The sequence below is a fragment of the Etheostoma spectabile genome, chromosome 24 (genome assembly GCF_008692095.1).
Source record: "Etheostoma spectabile isolate EspeVRDwgs_2016 chromosome 24, UIUC_Espe_1.0, whole genome shotgun sequence".
Lineage (NCBI taxonomy): Eukaryota > Metazoa > Chordata > Actinopteri > Perciformes > Percidae > Etheostoma > Etheostoma spectabile.
In genome coordinates, this window is record NC_045756.1 from 4,938,747 (window position 1) to 4,962,532 (window position 23,786).

Below are 23,786 nucleotides of genomic sequence, written 5' to 3' on the forward strand. Positions count from 1 at the left end.
TACTCCTTAAAAAAAATCCTAAAACATTGTTCCATGTCCTGATTGATGGAGGTCTGATGCACTTAGTTATAGATTCATATTAGTGGAAAAAGATTCTGCAGCCTCCACTGCTAACCTTTACTTTCATGCTTAATCACTAATCCCAATTGGACTTATTTATGTTATTTAAGTCATCAGAATTCAAGTGAAAGACATAACGCGAGCCAATCTCCACTTGCCTCAGCTTTTCGGGTTCAGTCACAGTGATACATTTTGATAAGTTAATTAATATTGCACAATGACTTAATAATGGGTCTGCTGTTCCAGATAACAGTAACATTTATAACAGCTCTAGGCCGAAGAGAGGACCCGTTGGCATGAACATTCCCATGTCATTTGTGTATTTAATTTTTATTTAGGGACAGACCCAAACATGTTATGGTCAGGAAAAGGTTTTACATGGGGTTTATGGTCAATGTGGTCATGCAATCACATAACCCTAACCACCAACAAGTGAACACCATCTGTTGAATCTGAAAGTCGTCTTATGTGACTGTTCAAAGTATTTTTACAGCTACAGCATACAAAGAACATCAAGGCATACTATGAAACTATGCAAGATATAACTGGATGATAATAATTGATGTAATAATCCATATTGTTATGGTTTGTGTGGTCTACAATGCAGCAAGAAAACATTGCAAATCTCAAGGCAGCCAATAAGAGCCTTGATTGGCTGCCAGGGCTCTAATTGTCAGGCTAGTATTGAGTCAACTGAGTCCTCATTAAAAATAAGTTTGGTGACAAACATTGTGGGTTTCATTGTTGAGATTTTACTCGGTGTCAGAATCTTTTTCAGATCATAACAGTTTGCAGTAAAATTATGGTCCTCCATTTCAAGGAACTTTAATTATTTATTTAAGAAGTTCTGTGTTTAGTGTCTTGTTGTTTCCAACAGGAAAAAGCTCAGTCAGTCAGAAAGATGAGAAATACTGCTTATTAGAAGTCTCGTCTTTCTCACTTCCAATTCAATGACTTCAAGAATAGGATTTTCTTTTTAGTATCATACTTAATTTACATTCCGAACTGAGTTCTCTTGTTCTGCAGATTTTCTACCTGGTAAGTTTGACTCCTGGTGTCTCATCACTGAGCAGATAATACCCTGAATTTAGAAACATTTCTAATTTAAAAACACACTTCTTTTTTTGTCTGGTTTTATAAAACCAACACGGTCAAATTAATATTGATTTTTTTTCCCTTTTTCAGCTTGTATAGTCATGTATTGTTGTGTTAATTAAGTGTGTGTGTGTGTGTGTGTGTGTGTGTGTGTGTGTGTGTGTGTGTGTGTGTGTGCGCGCGCGCTTTTTGTTTTTCTTCCTTTTGTGACAACATGCTTTCTCCTAATGCATAGCCAACCTTACAATGAGCATTTGTCCATTTTCATGTTTCCCGCATCATATATCCCTATCAAATGCAATGCATATTAAACTGGCTACACATGCATCCTGTCGAGGCCGCCATACAAAATACTGTTAACAATTTAATTGTGTCATCCATTAGTTGTTTTTTTTGCCAACATATATGCAAGACTTAATGTAGGCTGTGATTACCCATCATTTGGATTCATTTCCAGGCAGTAATACAAATATTCTCAGTAAATAGCATACCTGCTGCAGGATAAACAGTTTAGTCTGCTACACAGTGAAGAAATAATAGATTAAAGCACAAGAAAAATTTAACATTTCTAATTTATAGTGACGGCTAAATAGTGTAAACAATAGAACGCTAGATATTTAGCAGAAAAAAATTAGACTGGATGTGCTCAACTCATGTGGATACTTAGAAGACATTGAAGGCTGGGTGCTGGATCCTAGGAGTGAATAATCATAAATAAAGCTATTAGGATAACACTCCAATTAGATTGGTTTATTGCCACACAACGCACTTTTCGGCCAGATATTTAGCAAATACATGGTGACGTAGTTTGTACAGTAATTTGCTGCTGAAAGAATTGCAAACAGAATTCAAAGTTAAGTTGTGAGAAATACAAAGTGCTGTAGTGACTGAAGCCTTCCCTTGGCAAATGATATATGTTTTGCCTACTTTATATAAGTAACCAAAAAGCAAATAGCTGCACATCAGTAGAGAATGAATTGTTGAGTTCACATAATCCTTCCAAAATGCAGAATAATAAGTGCATTTATCATATCCACAGTTGAGTGCATTTCAGTGGCAGTCCACCAATCTCAGGATCAGTTGTGGTCGCCGAATTTTCCAAATGGTTGATGGATTCCTGCTATAGATTTGTCTATTTGCACTAGAATTGTTATTGTGTCTTAAATGAGAAAGAGACATAAACAGACAGATGTCTTAATCTTGTCCACATCTGTTCAAATAATAAAACTTCCTCTCTAAACTGTACGTCTGGAGGAAAATATCAAAGAACTTCAGAACTGCTTGGCAAGTTTTTTGTTTTTCTTAATCAGTCCAAGTCTGAGCTGCTGCAGCACACCTGTTGGTGCATGTAAACTGGCGATTGTCTTGATTATTTATTTGGACAGGTGAAAATAAATAAACTCCGTCTTGGCTGGTAATAATCAGCCAGTGTGAATATAAATAAAGCAATTCAAAATGCACCTTAGGAAATAATACTTGGGATGAAATATAGTCATCTGATTTAGTATGTCCTACAGACAGAGAACATTTTTTCCCACTGGTATTTGGATGAATGCATGAAGTGGGTTTTAACAATGACTGTGAGTTTTGTTAATGCAGCTGTTGTTCACCGTATAGCAACATGATCCAGAAAAAATGAAGGCTGTTCAGATTTAAAAACCTTTGAGCGATGTCACAATACAAAATCTGTGAATGCACGGCGAGGCTGCGTGAGTAAGATAGCGTCAGCCAGACATCCACGGTCCATCTGTGGTAACTAATTATGTCAGCATCAGCAGCTAATTAAAAAGGGCAAAAAAATGTGGAAATGCCAGATGTTGAATGCCCAGATCAATCAGCCTGGAATATAAAAGTAGCTTCTGCAAGTTTGTGGCAGCGCAAAGTTGGTTTATTCTCCTCAGAAAACATGAGCTCCCAAGGATCTGCTGTGCTTTGGAAAATGTGTGTCTAAGTGTGCATGTGTGTTGTAATAGAATCAAAACACTGGCTCAGAAATTGAGAACTTTCCATGTTTCACCGTTTTTTTTTTCTCCTTTCGGATCAATTGTGCAGAAAAGAGCGACAACTGAGATTGCTTTTTTTTCGCCTGGCTACTATTATCCGAATGGAATCAGCACTGACAAGTTTCCCCCATTAATCATTACAGCAATAGTCGCATTCACTTCCTCCTGCGCGAATGAGTCCCACAACCCAAACATAAACACACTCAAAAGGCAGAACTAGGACACAGGAAATGGAACCTGGAAATAATATGAGAGCATTTTGCACTCAGACAGGCCCAAAGACAAAAAAATACACACGTTCCCCACTGTGCCATTGAATTTACACCCTGATCTTGGTGGGGTCAGCGTGGTTGAAAAGCTAATTCAGGGGTGTGTAAGTGGTGCAGGTGAAAAAAAAGAAGCTGACACACAGAGATACAGGAACAAAGTGGAGTCATTTTGTTGGAGATGGGAGGTTGTTCAGGTTACAGATTTTGTCAATTAAGCACAGATGACGCCTTATACTGCACAACAGTATATGACGCATGTAAACCTTGAGGAAAGAGAAATGTGCAAGTGCATGTGGAAGGCTTAGAGAAAGAGTAAGCAAACTGCACTGAGCAGAAACATAACCATGGAAATATCTCAATGTATTTCTCACATAAATGCATGAACCTCCAAAATGGTCATTTTTATGGTTTGCTGTAGCATACATGTAAGGCTTAGTAGAAGCAACGTGATCTACTTATACAGATATAGCTAAAGGAAAAGTAGTTCTCCTCCATTACCTGGATGGGATGGATGAAAGAGACCAAGTCTCAGATGCACATGTGCATTCAAGGGTATCCGCTCCATACTGCAGATGTTGGATTGTAATGTTACTGTCTACTGTAATAACTGATCACGCTAAAGAAAATAACAAGACAGGCGTTCAGTAGTGTTAAAGAGTTTTGTTGCCTGAGGAAAACTTTTGTTGTAAAACTAATTACAACAAAAGGAAGCTCCAGAACACATCTAAGACAGCTTGTTCTGGTCAGTGTACTGTGTGTACATAGTATACTTTTGAGAAGGTTCATCCCTCTCACAGTTGTCCTTATTGGAAAACAAAAAACATTTAACATACTGCAACCTAACCTAATGAATATTGACTTGCTTGAAGCTGCTAGCGATCAGAAAAAAAGCAAAAGATATGTATGACACACACTATTTGCATTCCTTTCTCCCTGGTTTGTAACTAGCACTTAAACAAATGTGTATTTTGTTCCCATATTTATGAAGCAGACACCCCACACAGCACAGCTTGTTACACTGCAGATGATCTTCATTGCTAGTTTATGCCACTTCAAACTCTTTTACAATTTTGGAAACTACACTATTGTATTTTTATATTGACCAGCGCTTTTGTAATAGCAAGAGTAGCATCATATACTAGACAGAACCATCTGAAAGTCACAATAACATGAGTCCAACACTGCATTGTTGTGGTCTTGTTCAGTCTGTAAGTCTGAGCAGCCAAACAGGAGAAAAAAAAAAGAAAAAAAAAAAAAAAAACTGTCAATGTCGTTTAATGTAATTCAGAGTTGGAGACATCAGGAGTTTATAAATTTCTGCAATACAATATCTTTCTTCTTCTTTTCTATCTATTCTATCTTCTTTTCTTTGGTAAAAAAGTAGCAAAATGGCTGCATCTTGTATACATCAAAACGAAATGGACACTAATGATATTGACAATACTAACTTTTGTACAAAGCCACCTGTATTTCTTTTATCATACACGTACAACTGGAGAAATTTGGGGTTTAACTTGTCCAAGGACCCTTTCGACAAGATGACCAGAAGAGCCGGGGATCAAACCACCAACAATGCTCCTATATTCAGCTAACTTGTTCTGCCAACTTAGCTCCAGTTTACTTTTTAAAGCTGCTCTAGTGCCATCAATCATCTATGTAGCAGCTAGCTTAATATATTCATCAAGATTCTTTAAGCCAATATGTTTTTCTTTGTAAAAGAGGATATTCTGACAGATACAGAAGAGATATTTCAGTTAGTGCTGTGCTTTTCCTCCTCTGTGCCTCCACATGCAAGGGCACTTGTCTCCCCCAGCCCTGAGATTGGTTGTGAAATATTGCCTCTATTTGAAGTGAGCTTCCTTTGTTTCCACAGACAATTGAGGTGGCCTTGAAAGTGAATGCACGTTTTTCCTGATGATATACGTGAAGTGCCGCTTAAGTTTACACACACACACACAAACTCGCACTTCAAAATACTTCAACCGGTTTGAGTGATACTTAAGCAGATGTGGCATGTGTAAGGTTTGTATGTATTTTATAGTTGTGGTTACACAGTGTATATCATTTTGTCGTGACACTCACTTTGCTCTGTTGTTAGCCCCACTCCGCTGATGACCCGTAGAGATTAAAACAAACACCATTTCAAGTGATATTTGTGCCGGGACAGCAACTTAACACAGTGATAGACAAAAGAAAAGAGCATGAGTGTATGAAGTAAACGTTTGCAAGCAGCTGTGTGACAAAAGATGGACAAGGTCCAGATCTGTATGCCTAGTTTAAACAAAGCATTAATAGCTTGTCCTTAGGTATTCAGAGTGCAACGTCCACACCCCCTGCAAAGGTGCAAATTGGACACATCCTCTCCCCAGTGAAGACCAAACTACTGATGCTAATATGTTGTGAACCAGAGCTCTCTCTCTCTCTCACACACACACACACACACACACACACACACACACACACCCACCCACCCACCCTCCCTGCGGGAGGGCAGGATCAGGGGGCTCATCCAATCTGTCAGCATTCTGCCAGCATACTCACCTCTCCCTCTCCTCCATGACCTGCACGCAAACAGAGACGTTTACCAAATAATTGCATTGTAAGGCTTTGTTGTGTCCCTGTCAAATTACTAAATGTAGTTCAGAAGTTTAAGTGTGCATTCTTAGGCATACTTTAGTAAATAAAGCAATGAATGACAGGTTGTAGAGAGATGAGGGTTACTGATAGCCACTGCAGGGTTTGAACTTTTACGAAAGAGTATAAATTAGTACTTAGGCTTGGTTAATATCTCTAAACATGTATTTCCATACAAATGCAGTATCTGTATAATCTGGCTATCACCGGAATAAGCCAAGCTCAATAGATTTGAGTGAGTATTGGTCTTGGGGGACCTGAACATCAGAATTATTGGCCGTTGCCCTAAGAGGCTAAATGACCATCAGACCGATATCCGAGATTGAGGCTTAGTTAACTGAAGGCAATTTTCCTACTGACTCAAAAGTTATTGGCAACTTCAGTCAACCAGAAAAACTTTGATCTAATTGTGTGGAGACTGGATCAACTTGCAGATTGACAATGAACTGCCAATGGGGACTGAGTTTTTTTTATCCCTATTAAATCATCAGTTTAAAAGATGAGTTGGAAAATATCCAAGTTTATGATAGAAAGTTCAAAGTCAATGCACATAAAAACGTAACGTACAAGTCAACTATTAGCATTTGGCAAAAAAAAGATGGATGGTTAGATAGATAGATAGATAGATAGATAGACTTTTCCAATCCGGGTGTCAGAAGTCAAAGTAACTCGCACTGGTCCACCCACATCATTTTTTACATTCACATTGTAAATCTCACACGCATTTGCAGCGAAGGGCTCGCCGTGTATAGAGCCCAGCTGTCATAAAGGAGAGCAGCAAAAACAACAAGCTGATAAGGATGAAAAAAAAAAAAAACTCCACATAAGCCTGGATCGGACCCAGTACAGATCCTCAAGATCAGCCAGGACATCTCCAGTATTCATATAATATATTACAATCCAGTGTTTTTTGTGGAGGAATAATAAGGACATCATTAAAAGAAATGACAAAACCCAAGTGTCTCAGTAAGTAGATCATTTTGAAAATGCACTGCATCACACACATACTGTGCTGTCCTGAGTGTGTATGATGCAATGCATTTTTGAATTGGCTCATAGGTTTAATGTCTCCAGCCTGATGCATGTAGAGTAGCTCAGAGGCCGAACGTTCGACTGCGGATCAGGAGGTCTGAGGTCCCTCTCCTGGTGCCAACTGAAATTGGCATGGCTCCTAATTTATTAGGCTACAGGATAACCTGCTGGTTAATGAGGTTTCCCCTGAATCATCGGTCCTGGGTGAAGGACTTATGTGACCATACCTGTTGAGCATACTTAACCCCAACCTGTTCCAGGGCAACATTCCCTTCCAAAGCTATAAAAATAATTTCATATATCTTCACCATGTACTTTTTGAAAAATAAACTTTGATTTATTTATTTTTCTAGCAGGAGCTTCTCACAGGCTTCTTATTTCATACCAAATCCAAATAATGTCACAGTGGTTGTATTATCTAGTCTTTTAGTCTAATCCCCCCACATCACATCAAAACAAAACAGCTTCCTTCAAAATTCCCACCCAACTTTCATTAGTTTGGGTAACCAAATTTCACGCATGCATCATCTGTTTTGTGCTTCCAACACTGTAATACACTGAGAGGTGCCACAACAAATCTGCATTGTTAATGTAAGAAATATAGAGGACTGTTTTGGCAAAGAAAAAGTCTACCAATGTTTTTTTCTGTCACGGACAAACTACAAATGGCTAAATGCAAATGTGAAATTCATTAAAATGATCAATTTCAAATTCAGCAAAGCTCTGAACCTTTTCAGAGAGTGTTGTTTCATTATGAGATTGAAATTGTTGAATCTCAACAAACTGTTACCCCACATGGGTTTTAAAGCATAATTTCCATCGGAAGCTTTATTGCCGACACCCTTACACATGACATGCACGCCAATCCATATTGATGATTGCAGCCTGTTGTGACTGTTATTGCCAGATGAATGCAGACATTTATTAACACCGGGTGTCTGTTGCAGCAACACAAATAAACATCTATTATTATTATTATAAGTGCTGTCAATGAGCCACCCTGTGCTTCTTGTGTTGCATGCCTGATTTGGTAATGTTTCCAGCAACAACAGTCCTGCAGGGCCAGCACTTATTACATGTGCTGATATATGAATACTGAGTTTGCCTTTGAGATCATATGATGATGAGGTTTGGGTTTGATGATACACATTCTGAAATACAATTATTTCTCTATATATCTGTGCTTCTTTTGACAAGACACACAAATTTTGTCTCAAAGTGAGCAGGAGAAACCCTGAAAGTCAAGTTGGGTAAGATTTAAATTAGCAATCGGTTGCCTAAAGAAACAGTATAAGGATTTTAAGTCACAATGCATCTTGATTTACACGTACATGGTGAACCCTTTCATGGCTCAAGTCATTGATTGCATTTTCATGATTGTCTTCAGTTGGGAAAATAAAAACAATCTAAATTATTATTACTGTTATAATTAATTGAATTTATTTATGTGGTTTGATTTTCTTTCAAGGAACTCCACTGTGAAGCAATATAAAGCAGCCATAATGCAATTAATTTATTTTTTCTAACATCTCTATGAATGTGGCCATCAAAGAGACGCTGGCCTGTGATCTGGCATCAGCCGTCCTAACAAAAGTGCCAAAAAAAAAAAAAAGCACTTCCAACAACTATTTATAATCTCTTTTGTAATCATCTCTGGTGTTATTGACTTGGAGCCCAGGCTACAACGGCTGACTTTGTGAAGGTGTGACGCTCGGGGAGCTTTGATGGATTAGGCGGATGGGAGCTGCTGCTTGGACACACAGGTTGATTTAAACAGTGGTCAGTCAGCAACTTTAAGCACTCTAATAATCATGCATAGTATGTGTGAGGGTGTACAGCATGTGGGTGCGTATGTACAATGTGTGTGTGTGTGTACAGTTGTGTATTTACAGTGTGGGTATGAATTCATGCAGCGTTGTCTTGTTTGTGTTTGTGCAGAGGCCTGTGGGTGCTGCATTCCATTACTACGTTTTTAACAAAAGCTTGATTAATTACAGTGTCATGGCCTTTTAGTCTCTTGAATTTCATGCCAATGAAAGATCATAACAAGTCAATATTCACATTATTATTATTAGCTATAACGTTTTTTTCATAGATTACATAGCAATGAATCCAAATTGAATACAACACACTTTCAGTTTGTGTCACTGTGAAACAAGCCGCACAGCTAAATGTGAATCAGAATTGTTAAAAACAAAACAGCAAACAGCGGTATTGCTATTTCAATTGCAGATGCATCCGCTGTCAGCTTCTTTGATTACTTTATGGATGCAGATATGCAAGCAATACCTTGCCTCAAGGTGAAAAGTTGCATATTGTACATATAAATCACATTTTTTGTGGCAAACATACAAAGAATCTACATTACAAAAACAGAAACCAGGGCTGAAACTGTGATTTCATCTGGATGCGAGTGATAATGTACATGTAGGAGCAAAAGTGGATGTGAAAAAGACAGGCTCTGCAAACTGTAAGCACGCCTGTGCGGTTGCATATCTGTTTGTATAGACGGAGCGTATATGAGAGCTGATAGATATATTCAGTGCCCTCATGCCGCACTGTGTGGAGTCATATATTTCAAGGAGCAGCCCAGAGAGAGATCAAAAAGCTGGATCAGCAGAGTTGATCTCCATTTGACTGTTTCAAATTCCGTTTCATCCACCACCCCCGACCACATCCCGCCCTTCTTCCAGCAGACCTGCTCATCTTCTGTGATCTAAAGGCTGTGGCCATGGGAACTCCTGGGGCTGCTTTGATCACTCGTTTTCTTTGTTTTCATTAACGCGAATAATGGGAAAATGAGCGGCCAGACTGGACTGGAGTGGACAGGGTCAAGGTTCTGGGGAGTTTTACTTTTGTCATATCAGTAAGTTGCAGAGTCCTACTTCAATCAAAAAAAACAACAATCATTTTCTAGAGGTGCTGCCATAAAATCTCTCAGCTAGTAACAGAATTAAAGTTTGAATATGTGTTAAAATAAGGACATGTCACCTAAAATATCAGCTTTAAATGTAATCAAAGTGGCCACTACTCCAGTTGAGTCGCTTGACAAATGAAAGTTGATTTGAAAAAGCGTAAGCAAATTTAAGACAACTTACAAAGACTGACGGAGCTTTTCATTGCTCAGCGTAAAGGATTGACATGGCAGCTATGGCAGCTGAGGACAAAGGCCAACCACTTCTGATTCATCACAAAAAAATCTACTTTTTTACTTTCTTTTAAGGAAGATATGCCTATAAAGATGATCAACTAAACATGACATGGAAGACTTTGTGATCTGTTATTGTGATGTTATGTGTGTGTGTGTGTGTGTGTGTGTGTGTGTGTGTGTGTGTGCACCGTGCGTATACTATACTAGTATCCTCATGAATTCTTCTTCCATGCTTTACAAAGATGGCTCTTTGGCATATGTTCCCCAACGACCCTTGTAGTTATGACCTAATATGACCTGAATAAGGAAGAATATTATATAATATATATATATATATATTATTATAATATTATAATATATATATATATATATAATATATATATATATATATATAATATATATTATATATATATATACACCACACACACATACACATACTACACATACATACAACACACACCACACACACACAACACACTACCGGTCAAAAGTTTGGGGTCACCACAAATTTCCATTGCACTCATTGTAACAGAATACCAGCTGAGATCAGTTCATTGTTTTTTTAATCAGGGCAGCAGTTTTCAGATTACATTATGTGCTGACATAATTGCAAAAAGATTCGCCAATGTTTTTCTATTGTTTTTTTAAAATGTATCAGATTAGTAAACAGAATGTGCCTTTGGAACATTGGGTGAATGGTTTCTGATAAGGGGCAATGTAATATTGCATTAAATATCAGCCACCCAATCAGATCAGCTGGTATTATGTCTATAAGGGAGGAATAAAAATTTTTATGTGAACCCAAACTTTGACCGTTGTGTGTGTGTTGTGTGGGTGTGTGTGTGTGTGGTGTGTGTGTGGTGGTGTGTGTGTTTGTGTTTATGTATATATATATTATATATATATTATATATATATATATAATATATATATACACCACACACACACACATACATACTATTATGCATACATACTACATACATACCACACACACACACACCCACACACACACCACACACCCCACACACATACTACATTTGATATGTAAAGGTGAGTGTTTTTAAGGTCACCGCCTGATTGGCTTGGTCTGTATGGACAGCTGCAAATGATGATCTGGAGGCAGCTTTAGCATATATTCCTGCTATTTCAGGAAAGCATTGCACTATGATGTACCGTGGGAGAAACGTTGGGATGTAGAGGTCTTCAGGTATTTTAAATCAGGTCTAATTATCCCTGAGTCTATTTTAATCAGATTTTGACGTTCTTGGTTCCCCTTCGGATTGGGGCTCTCTTTTTTGAAAATTAACTTTTGTTGGGTTCAGGCAGGTTTTCCACAAGTAGGTTTTAGTTTGGGTCCAACTTCTGCTACAATAAACCAGAAAACTTTAGGAACCTGCTTCCCAAGATGTGTAAATGCCATAAATTCAAATCTGAAAATCACTTTGAACTGCTCAAACACAACGTCCTTGGCAGGCAAAAAATAGTCTAAATGTCAAATGACCACTGGTACAATGTCCAGTCTCTGTGCAAGATAATTAAATGCATACAGTCTGCACACACACTGTTGTTTCTCTTTCTTTAAAATACCAATCAGCAAGAATAAAGTTATGTTTACAGATCCTCATTAGTGAGGCCATTTTGTCAAGCAGTTCCAAATTGTTGTTTCAAGTGAGCTTTTGGTGTTTCTTGAAGTTGGAGGTCATGTCGGGTTGCTCTCTAATTGGGTGTCAAGAGGATTCTAAATATTTTCACACCCACACGGCAGACACATGCACACACAAACACAAAGAGCAAATATATCCTGGTTTATTGGTCAAATAGGCTTCCCTGGCCGGTAGTGCAACACCCCCCCCCCCCCACCCACACACACACACACACACACACACACACACACACACACACACACACACACACACCCAACACGACACACCACACACCCATCACACACACAACACACGGACACTACACGACACACACACACACACACACACACACACACACACACACACACACGATGATCAGTAGAAGCCCCTAATAAGGATTTGTCAGGCCTGCTGTAGATTTGCAGAGCACTGGAGGAACGCCGCCTTGCTGCAACACAGACAGACCACTGAAGCGCTACAACTTTGACTGCTGCGGTCGCAGTTGTTCTCCACACTTATAGCCAATTAAAATGCACGGCAAAGTGGAGCAGACAATCAGATGTACTTTTTGGCGTGTTTTGAAAATTTGTGAGACAAGTTTCTCAGTTGTATCAGTAAAAGCTTGAAAGGTGTAATGGATTATTTATCTCTGATGTGCTGTAACAGAGAAACAGGCATCATGCCCGGAGTGTGTGTTCTAAAAGAAAGGCAAAGATTAAAAATAGGGCAAACACCAACAACTGCCAAGTGAATTCTGACTCACTCAGTGTTTTCCTGATTATTACTAATAAAAGACTAGTAGATACAGTATATATAGACCCTGATCACAAGATGACCCCCATCTGTTCCCTTTGCAACACTTGTTTTTAAAGATAAGAAACACTTTTAACACAAGGTGTGCTGATTTAACTTCTATTTACAAGACATTTATTAAATGTACTGCATGCATATTTTCCATATCAAACATAAATATATACACAGTCAAGTGTCTCACTAGAGAGCTTTAAAAAAATATATCATGTTGTATTATATTTGGCCAAACCATGTAAAGTATGGAGACTTGGAAAGGGAAGTCAATAAAAGCCAAAGTGGTAGTTTATTTCACAAAGCACACACACTTGTGTCGGCAGGTAAAAAGTTATGCTCCAATGATAAAGGTAGAAGAGAACTGACAGAAATGGAACTTACAGATAACTCCTAAAATAAATGTAGATCATGGGCCGTATAAAAGAAGTGGATTTAACCACTGTGGCCTCACTCATTTGGTTGTAGATTACCATTTTTGAAGGTTTTGGCCGTCACTATGTTGTTTTTTCAGAGCCAGACATCATGCCGTATTGAAGAAGACTTGAAACTAATGATTGAGACCATCAATTTAATAAGAAAATGTTTAGTGAGGTAATAAATCAAGTGAACCTGACTTCTTTTTGCAACCAGTGGTGTCACCCCGCGCTGGCCATCAGAAAGAACGCAGGTTGAAGGCAATTCCTCATTGGCTTCACTTTTCATGCCAAGGCCACTTTTTTATGCCATTTACAGTATGTACAGCAAATGTGTTGAGATGGTTGGACTCTAGGGAAGAAACAGAGAGGAAAGATTGCTCAATAAACCCCAAAAGCAGTTTAAGGATATTTCATATACATTTCTTATTAGAATATATGTGAAGCCTTACTAAATTTTCTGCTGGGCTGTTTAGGCACAAATCTTATCAGCCGGCGACAGCAAGAAGATGTCTCGTGGATTTAGATGCTGGGTGCCCTCGCTTTTAGTATAAAAAAAAAATTTAAATGAATGTAAATCAGCGCTGTGGCCAAGATAGTTAAAAAAAGAGCACGTTCCTCTCGGTCACATCTGCAGCGAGCGTTGTCTGCAGAGTAATCTGGAATGATGCACTCAGCAGTGAGTTCCGGTTTTACATTCATCATGGCGCTAATGCAATCACACACACTGAGTTATTAGAGAGGAGTGGGGGTGGAGGAGACAGCCCATTGGATGAAAACACGACTGGGGATGAATGTGAGCAGCTCTCCGAGTGGGAGAAACAAATCTACAAGTGGCTGACAGCTCCTATGAACACCATGCTTATGAGGGCCGTGGCAATTTTTAAATGATAAAACAGCAAATGATAATATCTAACACTTTCTCACTCATTTGTCTCCTCATTCTCACCTCTGTCACTTCAATTTCACTCCCTTTTACACCTTCAAAAGACATATGCCTACAGTATTTCCTGTCTGACAAAAGACACAATTTTTTAATTGTAAATGTAAATCCAAACAAGCCCATACAAAAAGTTAGAATGAGTAGAAGACACCGCTTTGACCTGATTTTTCTCTGCCCAGCTTGACAGCACAACAGAGGTCGCGTCATTATCAGAACGTATCCACTTCTCTGAAATTGCCGTCTGCCTGTGAAATTAATGACAGGCATTTGTACAGTGACAGGCGGCACCCACTACAACTGTAATCTCTCTCCAATTGTGTCGCGATGCGGCAGAGGACATAGGGAAAACAAATGGAGAGACAACAAGGCTTATCATTAGTATTGGCAAGGACTCAAGGACACGGGAGGGTTGCATTTACGTCTGAAAATGGGAGAACAACCACCTGACTATTTTTATGTATTAATAAGAGGGTTAATTTAGGAATGGAAATTTGAAGGTGACTAAGAAGGCAGCGCCATCGGTAAGGTACATTTTAATATGGTTTGATAAATACGGGTTACAAGTCAAATATGCAGAAAACGCTAATGCTACCTCTTTGGCTAAATGACATTGCTCATCGGCCATTTGCTGCACTAGGTGAATGTTTTATGTAAAAATGCACCTTTGTTATGAGCCTAAATTATAGCGAGACTGTTGAATAGGATCTATGAGGTTCTCCAGGTTGGATATCATTGCAAAACCAGACTACATGTATCACCCAAAGATTTAAAGTCCCTTCCAAACTTAAAGCAGCACTAATCAATTTTTTTTTTAAGTAACAATGGATCAAATGACTGTATGTAATTCCAGCCACAGCAGGCAGCCAAGAAAATTCAAAAAGAATCATCTAAAACCCCACTGCACACAATACCTGACAAAGTTACCTTGCTGGTGAATCTAGTGGAACATTTAGTTGCCAAGGAGACAGTTTGCATTCAGTCGGGACAAAAAGAGAGCTAAACAGGAGAGTAAAAGTCTTAGAAATAAAAGAAATGCTAAAGTAGCTCCACAACTCCTGGGTGTGTACATGGAGGGGCTCATGCTAACAGGTTTGCCATATCAACTAAAATGTTCTATATAAAACAAAATCTTCATAAAAATACTGCTAAATTAGGAAATTTGGTTTTCTGGGATTTTAAATTTTAGAACATTGTGCATTGTGTTTTTGGTGGGTAGTTTAGGGGGAGATTGGAGTTTTTTTTTTTTCCATGCTGCCATGTTTAAAAAAAAAATGTGATGTCATGTTTGAAGAAAATGGCAGCACAGTGAGTCCATATGTGTGTAAGAAGGGTTTACTGCATCTTCATGTCTTTGAGTGAAGTGTCAATTGAGTTGTGCCAGACAGCAATGACAAACATGTAATTTCCGGCATTATGACATGGATCCTCAGATGTGATGTGTTTCCACACTGGCTGTGCTGATAACCCCCCCCCCCCAAAAAAAAAAAGGTTAAATGGGTGTATCTACCTTTGCGACATCGAAAGACATGATATCACTGTATGAAACATTTGAAAACATGCTGTTATAGGCAGCTTGACAGTTTGGATCCTGACTATAAATAGCATCAAAACCATAATAATAGATGCAATATATATTTTTATGAGCTCACATGGACATGCAGTCTGCCAAACAACAATTATTCAGCACCAGAGGGAGATATTGCTTTTACTTGATCTCTCGGTCGCCTTTCTCTATCTTTCACCTTTGAAAAAAAAATGATTATACCGTTGATATAATAAAAAAGAATGATATAAGAAAAAGAAAAGGAGGGAGGGAGGAAGTGGGGGCTGCTTTTTGTTGCCTGGCAACATCTCTCCGGGGATATATTTTTCTGCGTGTGGATGTTGGTGTGTGCCAGAGCATCTCTATAGGCTAATGTAAGAGTAAGGGGGGTGCGTTTCTTTGTTTATTTGGGAACATGGCGGACGTTTCCATTGTTAGTGGAGAGAAAGCGCGGGTCGAGCTGGAGCACCACATCAAAGTAGCATAGCAGCACCCGGTCATTAAAGCCCTTCAGAAAAAGGGGATAGGGATTTCAAAGATCCAATTAGGCCTGAACGTGTCGACCATAAATCATTAGCACTGAGGAGCTTCCAACAGAGAGATGGGTAAGACACACTTTAGCGTATGAGTCACTGTCAGAGGCACGTTTTTATTTATTTTGTCGATTCAAATGGGATCCTCAGGAGAGTTTTCATGTATGTTTTTTTTTTTTTTTTTAATTAGGGAAAATGGGTGAATTGTTTTTATGGATGAATGGTCTACCATTTAAGGTCATTTGAATTTAGCTCTGAAACTGACCAGAAAGTGTATGGCTTTCCCATTTAAACATGAAATATAGGTATTGTCAGGATCATTTCCTCATCTCTGCATAGACTGCATAACACTGCAACTCTTGTTTATGTTTATTGGTCTGAGATGTCTGCCTGTCGGACTACGTATTACTTTACGTTACTCGTATCAATGCTTTCGTGACCCGCACCCTTGAAAAGAAACAATGCCCTCGAGGGTGATTCAAGTCTACTGGATAAATCATTTGAGAACTATCGGTGTAACAATACAAAGTTGATTTTAAAAAAGGGCCTTACATCACCCTGGCACCATACATCAAGTCATAGTCAAGTATGGCCGTGTTTAGGCTCTGTTTCCAACAAGCAAAACAGAACACAAAGTGTTTAAAATGCCCGCATTAAAGTGTGAAATATATACATATATTCTACCTGTGGAAAATTTTCAGCGTGCCATTTGCCAATCTTAGACATTTCCCTACCAGTTTCCCTCACCCCTTTTCAATGCGCCGTGTAAATGCAGGCTGATTTGGTGCCCTTTTGATCCAACTGAATTGCCTATGAATACCTGCCTCATTGACACAGGGGATTTGAAGGGCATTTAAGATGTGTCAAATGCTGGAGTTGAACGTCGTCATAGGATATCCGCTCAGAGGCTAATAACTTTCACACCTTGATGGACTCCAGTTATGGAAAAGACAGTGTGAAGCCTTTCACTTTATGTAGGTTATTGCTTTACTTTTCATCTTTATAAGTACAATATAACACAGCCAATCACACAAGTACCAGTGTTCTTAGTCCAATAAAAAAATTAATCTCAAAAGGGACAGGGTGAAGAACAACTGATTAGGTACTGTGGCAGCAAAGATCAAGTTCTGTGTCAACGGCGCAGTATGAAAGGTGGTTGCTGACGACCACAGACAACTAAGACAGCAAAAATCTCAAAGTTTATTAAAAAGATGTTAATCTTATCTACACTAACATGTACTCCTTAACCAATACTGAAGTAAAATTTCAACAAGTTCAGATAGGGACGGAGTTCTTGCAGAGGAAGGGAAATGTTTGATATGAGATAAAAAAACATCCCAGCAGGAACAAATGTTAAAAAGATGGTGTGTCTTTTGAAAATCTACTCCTATCAAATCAATTTCTTGTCACGGTCAGAATAGACATTTGTCTTTTTACCACATTTTTGTATTATTCAAGCAGCCAAATGCACATGTAGTTAATTAGCTTAATGTTGTCAACATGGTTTTGGGGTACTTAACTGACAATATCATCGTCACAGTGATACTGGTGCTACAAATGAAGATTTATTTGAGCACTTGTGGGTGAAATTGAAGAATCCCACCAATTTAAACCATTAAAAGAAAAAGCAACCTTTCGCTCTGCAACTGATAACCACTAGTCTACTCAGACTGACTCTCAGCATTAAGTGGGATACTTTTACCACTGTTCCACCCGCATTACACACTATTTAGAAATGTCATTATGAAAATGAATTGGGACAAACAAAAGCCAGTTTGCAGATTTAGTACTTACAAGTGACTTAATATTTGCAAAACACTAAAAAGGAGTCTGTTTAAGTAAAGGAAACAAAGTAATCACTTAGTGGAACAAACAGACTGTTTGGTGTTTCCAGCAGGAAACAACACCACACTACAGCGTATAATGAGGTGCCATTTGAACCTAATCAGATAATGGCTTCCCAGATTAGCATAAACCTATCATTTTGATCTTCATTATTCCAGGGGAAGCGTTAAGCTTGTGTATGTAATGCTGCAGATTCACAGAGTTACACAAACTCACACCTGGAGGCTGCCAAGGGCAACCACAGAAATCTACTATCGGCCGGCTGAGCAACTGTACCGAAGCAGTGGGGAGCCGCACTCGAGGGCAACTCAGACCGGGAATCATTCATTCACCGCGCAGTGCGTCACAGAATTCAAAACACTGCTCCTTTCCGGCCCATGGCTCACTTTATAACCAATGGACACGCAAGTATGGAAAGCTGCATCTATTATTGCCAAAAGAGGTCTAAATGACAATTACCACTTGCACGCCATCTGCAGTTCAAACCTGTTGTCTTTTCTCTGTTGGAAGCTTAATTAGTCTGTTGCTGAGGCTTTCAAGCCAGCCACAGAGTGCCTCCGCACGCTTTACGCCATCATCATACACTTGGGCATTGGGCAGCTGGTATACTCTCAAAGCAATGAGTCATAGCAGATGAAAATGTTTCCCACTCACACAAGGACACACCAAGATAATAGCCAACTCTGGTGCAAAGGAAAGGGACAAAGATGAGGCGGAGAGTGTGCTCATGGATGATGAATGAGGTAAAACAAAATTGTGGTGCTGAGTTTGCTTGTCTTCTCTTATGGGATGACATAATCATCCTTTGTGTGTGTGTGTGTGTGTGTGTGTGTGTGTGTGTGTGTGTGTGTGTGTGTGTTGTGTGTGTGCCTTATGTACAGCCTGATTTGTGTGTGTGTGTGGTGTGTATGTTCTGCATACTATGCATGAGGAGCAAACAGTCTCCTGGCCAGAGGGACCCTACATCTAAGTGTGAGTGCCCTTTCTTCAGTTGTTTATGCATTGTGTATCCAAAGCCCACTCACCCTTTCTCTCTCTCATACACAAATGCACACAAACATGTGCAGACAGACATACAGAAACGTTCAGACTTGTTAAACCCCTCTGGGTTATTTCACAAGAGGCAAGCTGTACATTGCTTGGCTTAACTACGCCTTATTTATGCTAGACCTCAGGCTAGCTGTCAGCCTGCACAGCTTTCCCCCTATGTTTCCACTCTGGCACTCCTAACAGTGACACGCTGTATCTAAAAGAGCTCTTTTTTTATGTATGTAGGCTATGTATGTGTGTGTGTGTTGTGGTATGTAGAGAGAGAAGAGAGGAGAGAGAGAGAGAGAGAGAGAGAGAGAGCGAGAGAGAGAGAGAGAGAGAGAGAGAGAGAAGAGAGAGAGAGAGAGAGAGAGAGAGAGAGAGAGAGAGAGATAGATGTGTCTTTCCTTGGATATCTCATTGTTAAACCCTAATTTACGGGGGTAAAAAAATACTTTGGAAGAAATCATTGGCCGAATGCCATTGGGACAAAACAAAACAAATACTAATGACTGACAAGCATCTTATATTTAGGCAGATTAACAAGACATATATCACTTTGATATATTTGACGGATGCACAGCTGAAAGGCAACATTGGTCCCAAAAGCTCTCCAGATGTGGATTTATTTAAACATAGCTTGACAAATATATTCAATGCATTTGGCTTGAGTTATCCTGTAATAGTACTGATGAAACTAGCCTCAGATTGGGAATAATTTAGGTAATTAGGTATGAACTACAACTTAAGTTTTAGGATTTTGCTGTTATGGGCAACACATTATTCCTAAAATGTAAAAAGAAAGCTCCCAAAGCAACTCATATACTCCATGTTCAGAGGTTTCCTTGCTCCTAATCATCTGTGACAGAGTACATTTTTGGCTGGTTAATAGATAATTCACTCCCCAGTGTAATTCAGCATTTGACTGAGAGATGCTTTGACTAGTTTTGAAACATCTTCTTGCACCGTCACCTTCGCAGCAATTACCTTGATGAGACTGCAAAGACAAGACTGACAACCACAACAACAGAAATAAAACCCAAATGGCATGTCACTGTATTTGCCCTTTAAGAAACGACAAGTGCTAAATTTGCTGAAATCTTCATAGTCTTTGACACCTTTTCTCCTCAGTGGAAAGCTCCCTCCTAACCTCTGTTCTTTTCCTCTCCCCTGTGCTCCTTCGTCACTTAACTCAGCCTCCAGACCCCCCCACTCTTCCTTAGAAAAAAAAGTGGAGCCACTGTCACATGAGTAGTGCTTCGGATTTCAGATTGAATCGTAGCATTTAAAATTGCCTTTTTTTTTTACATTTTCTTAAACAGTTTAATTTCCAAAACAATGCTTGGGCAAAAAAATTATTCTCAAAATAGTGCTTACCACTTTTAAACTGAGTGCTTGTTGACCTTCTGTAAAATTGCTTGCTTTTTTCTACCCTCCCAATTCTCTCCACTATTCTTGTCTTAATGTTCCTTCCACTCCATTCCTCCTGTCACCTTATCACAGCAAGCACTGCAATGTTAAATAGATGCTTGGAACCCGTGTGGCACCTGAATAAAAGCTCAGAGCGACTGGGTGTCTCAGTGTGAACTCTGAGCTTTTTATCGTTCTGATATCAGTTCAAAACAGTTTACAAAGCTTTTTAAAGTTTAATTTTAGCCTGGCATAATGATGTGAGAATATGCTAGGTTTGTGTGATTAATTTGGCCAACACATACACACTGCATCCACTCTTTTTGTGCTATCCTGCCGCTATTCCACCATCTGGGACCAATGGGAATAATGTGCTGTGATCAGCTCCCTGGTGTAGGAGCACGCAGGAGCGCAGAGTGCAGCAAACTCTCGCCTCTCCCTCTGACATTTTGGAAGCCCCTGGCTTGCTCGCCTCAAGTCGATTAATGATCTAGGGAGCTGCCATTTTCAAGGATGACACAGTGTTGCATGTGCACGTGCGCAAACACATGCAAAGGCATGACGCAGGGTGATTAATGAAAGGGCTAACATGATGAGAAAATTAAAACCACAGCTCATTTGGTGCAGTGGGAAACATACACGTTGGCCTTGTTTGTGCTGAGAAAAAAAAAAAGGTGACAGGAAGCTGGTAAGGTAACGCAAGTAGACAGTATGAAACTCTTGCTATTTTACTGTTAGGGTATTTGACATTTCTCAGGGTATGGGTCAGGAACCATGCTAACTTTAATGATTGTGACAACTTTTAAATCAGAACAGATGCAGTGTCTATTTTCTACAGCAGCAGCAATATGGCATCAGAAAAAACAGTTTAGTCATATTTTGTTTGTTCCAAACCCGGGTTCATTAAGCAGTAGTTCAATAAGCAGTTCTTGCTCGGTGACAGACACATCAAGTATATTATTACAGAATCATGTTCAGCTTCAGTTAGCAGGGACAATGACCTGCCACATATAAATGCATGCCTCTTTGTAAATGTCGGGCTTATGGGTTATGATACAGTTCTTCAAGTCGGTGGTTTTAAATGTATCCACTTGTGTCTAGTGATGTGTGTGACATTGTTGGAAAAAAATATAAGCATGTGGTATATCACTTGCATTGTTCTCCTTTACACATCTAATTCAGCTTTAGGTTATGTAGTTACACAGGCTGCTGCAACATCATATTAGAAACCTGTATCTTGCTGTGTTCATTTTTTGAGTACATAGAACTAAATTATACATTCTATACAGTTGGCATAGTTACGTACATTTCTCTTACATTCAATTGTACACACACTCACTAAATCCTAAATAATTAAACAGCCTTGAAGCAGATGTATTATTCAAATTGTTGTAGGTAAAACACTTTGGGAATTTGTCTATTTATGCTGGTTATTATTTTGTTTGCATACACAATAGCCATAAATTGAGTAAAACAGGTGAATAAAAACTGAGCAACAATAAGGCACTAGAGCATAAAATTGAAGATTTATTATTAACTGCAAACTTTTCAGAATTGCAATTAGAGGCAAGTCCACCATCTTCCTCATTAAATTTAAACTTCATTGTATAGCTCACATTTTTTGTGTTAATGTCACTCTTGATATATTATAAAAAAAAAGGCAAAAACTTCTATTGTAAGCAATGTGGAATATCCCAAAACCACCACCCACACACTCTTCTTCTCCCTTACCTCAAATTGACAGCTTTACCCTGGGGCTAACTAACGAACGGCCTGCTTGATGAACCAAAAAGACAAAACGATTTGTTTCTGCGCCGGGCATCAAAGCCAGGTACATCTATGGCACTGGAGACGCCGGGGTTGAGAAGATCCGAAGGCACACTGCTTGTTAGTGTCGGCGTGTCAGCTCTGCGGGGCCAAAAGAAAAAATAGCAAGGCAAGATGATCAAGCACTGTTGCGGGGTAATAAATGCAAACCGGACCCGAGGTTGTGGGAGAGGAATCAGAGGGATGGTGGTAAGACCCTGGTGGGCGGCAAACTTCTGGTTTCAGGAAGGTTATTTTTATTAGCATTGTTTTTGATGGTAAGATAAATGTCACGTTGCGACATAGAGCTGCCATTATCTCTATAACAGCAACATTGTGTAATGAAAGTAAGGCAGAGAGACACGAGAAGAGTGAATTCAGCCGCAGTGTGATGTCTATCCTAATGGTGATAATTATTTAAAGACAGTTCTGGCATGTGGATATTTGCCTGAAAATGCAATCGGGAAGCTAATTAAACCATCACCTGGGTAGGTTGCAGTCGCTGGAAAACAGTCTGTAACAGGAGCCTGACAATTTCCCGCCAGAGTGAAGTCAACAGTAGCCTCATCAGGCCGACCACGTCGCCAGCTGCTACAATCAATTTTCCCTAGTTAACACCCACGACTGTGGATAATTAAATAATTATAAATAGAAGGGGATAGTATATTGTTGATTTGCAGAATTTCAATCTCTTTCTAAAAAGGGGATTAGCTTTGTCAGTCAAAATCATGGCTCACACTAGCTCAATTACACAAATGTACAGCAAAAAAAAGGATTTTTAATTAATAGGATGATCAGTTATGATCACTGAGATTGCATTTGTTAATGGAGTCATGGCGCTGTGGCAGCGCGGCTCTCAATAGGCAAACTGCTGCTCCGCTGAAGGCCCATGTTTGTACAAACAGCACTCGCCTGATACAATCAGCTGTGACTATAATCCAGGACATGCTATCATCCTTGCTAAGTGGGAAAATCGAGTTCATTCAAATGCATGATTTCACTCGTGATATTTGTGGACTGATTCTGGGTCAACGACGCGTAAGGCATGACTGATCCGATGATTCTGCACATCCAAACTAATTTGAAAATTGTGAGACGGTTATTAAATATGATCTAGCTGAATCTTAGCTCACAATATTGTAAAGTAAAAATCTGTTGTGCAGCATTTGGAAAGTCTCAAATATAAGATACGGCCATGTTGAAAAGACTGCAATTAGTTAACATTTGCTTTATAAATTGTGAAATTGCCCTATATTCAAAACACTTTCTTTGGTTTATTATACTCAGACAAAGTCATTAATCTGTGAACGTCTATTGAAAATAGATTTAAAAAAAAAAAAAAAGAAAAGAAAACTATGATACCTTATTAATTGTCCTGGAGCTGCTGATTCATACACATACACAATACTAGCATCAAGCATACCAGGTGGGCAGGGTGAACCAATGATCGTTGCGCCTTCTTTATTAATTGCCTAAAGACAAGATACACTCATAACAGTTTCATGACATCACAAACCATGTATGATGCAAGTTATATTGTGAATTTTCCTGAGACAGCTAGCCAATATATT

The 23,786-nt window shown here is 39.1% G+C and overlaps 1 long non-coding RNA gene across 1 annotated transcript in view; it reads left to right on the forward strand.

Annotated features, from left to right (window-relative positions):
* Positions 1–3,088: 3,088 nt before the first annotated feature.
* LOC116673996 (uncharacterized) overlaps positions 3,089–23,786 on the forward strand; it is a 35,665-nt gene continuing 14,967 nt past the window's right edge. The window contains exons 1-2 of the long non-coding RNA XR_004327938.1: positions 3,089–3,100; positions 4,065–4,071. This is a non-coding gene — a long non-coding RNA (uncharacterized LOC116673996). The remainder of the gene's footprint in view (positions 3,101–4,064; positions 4,072–23,786) is intronic.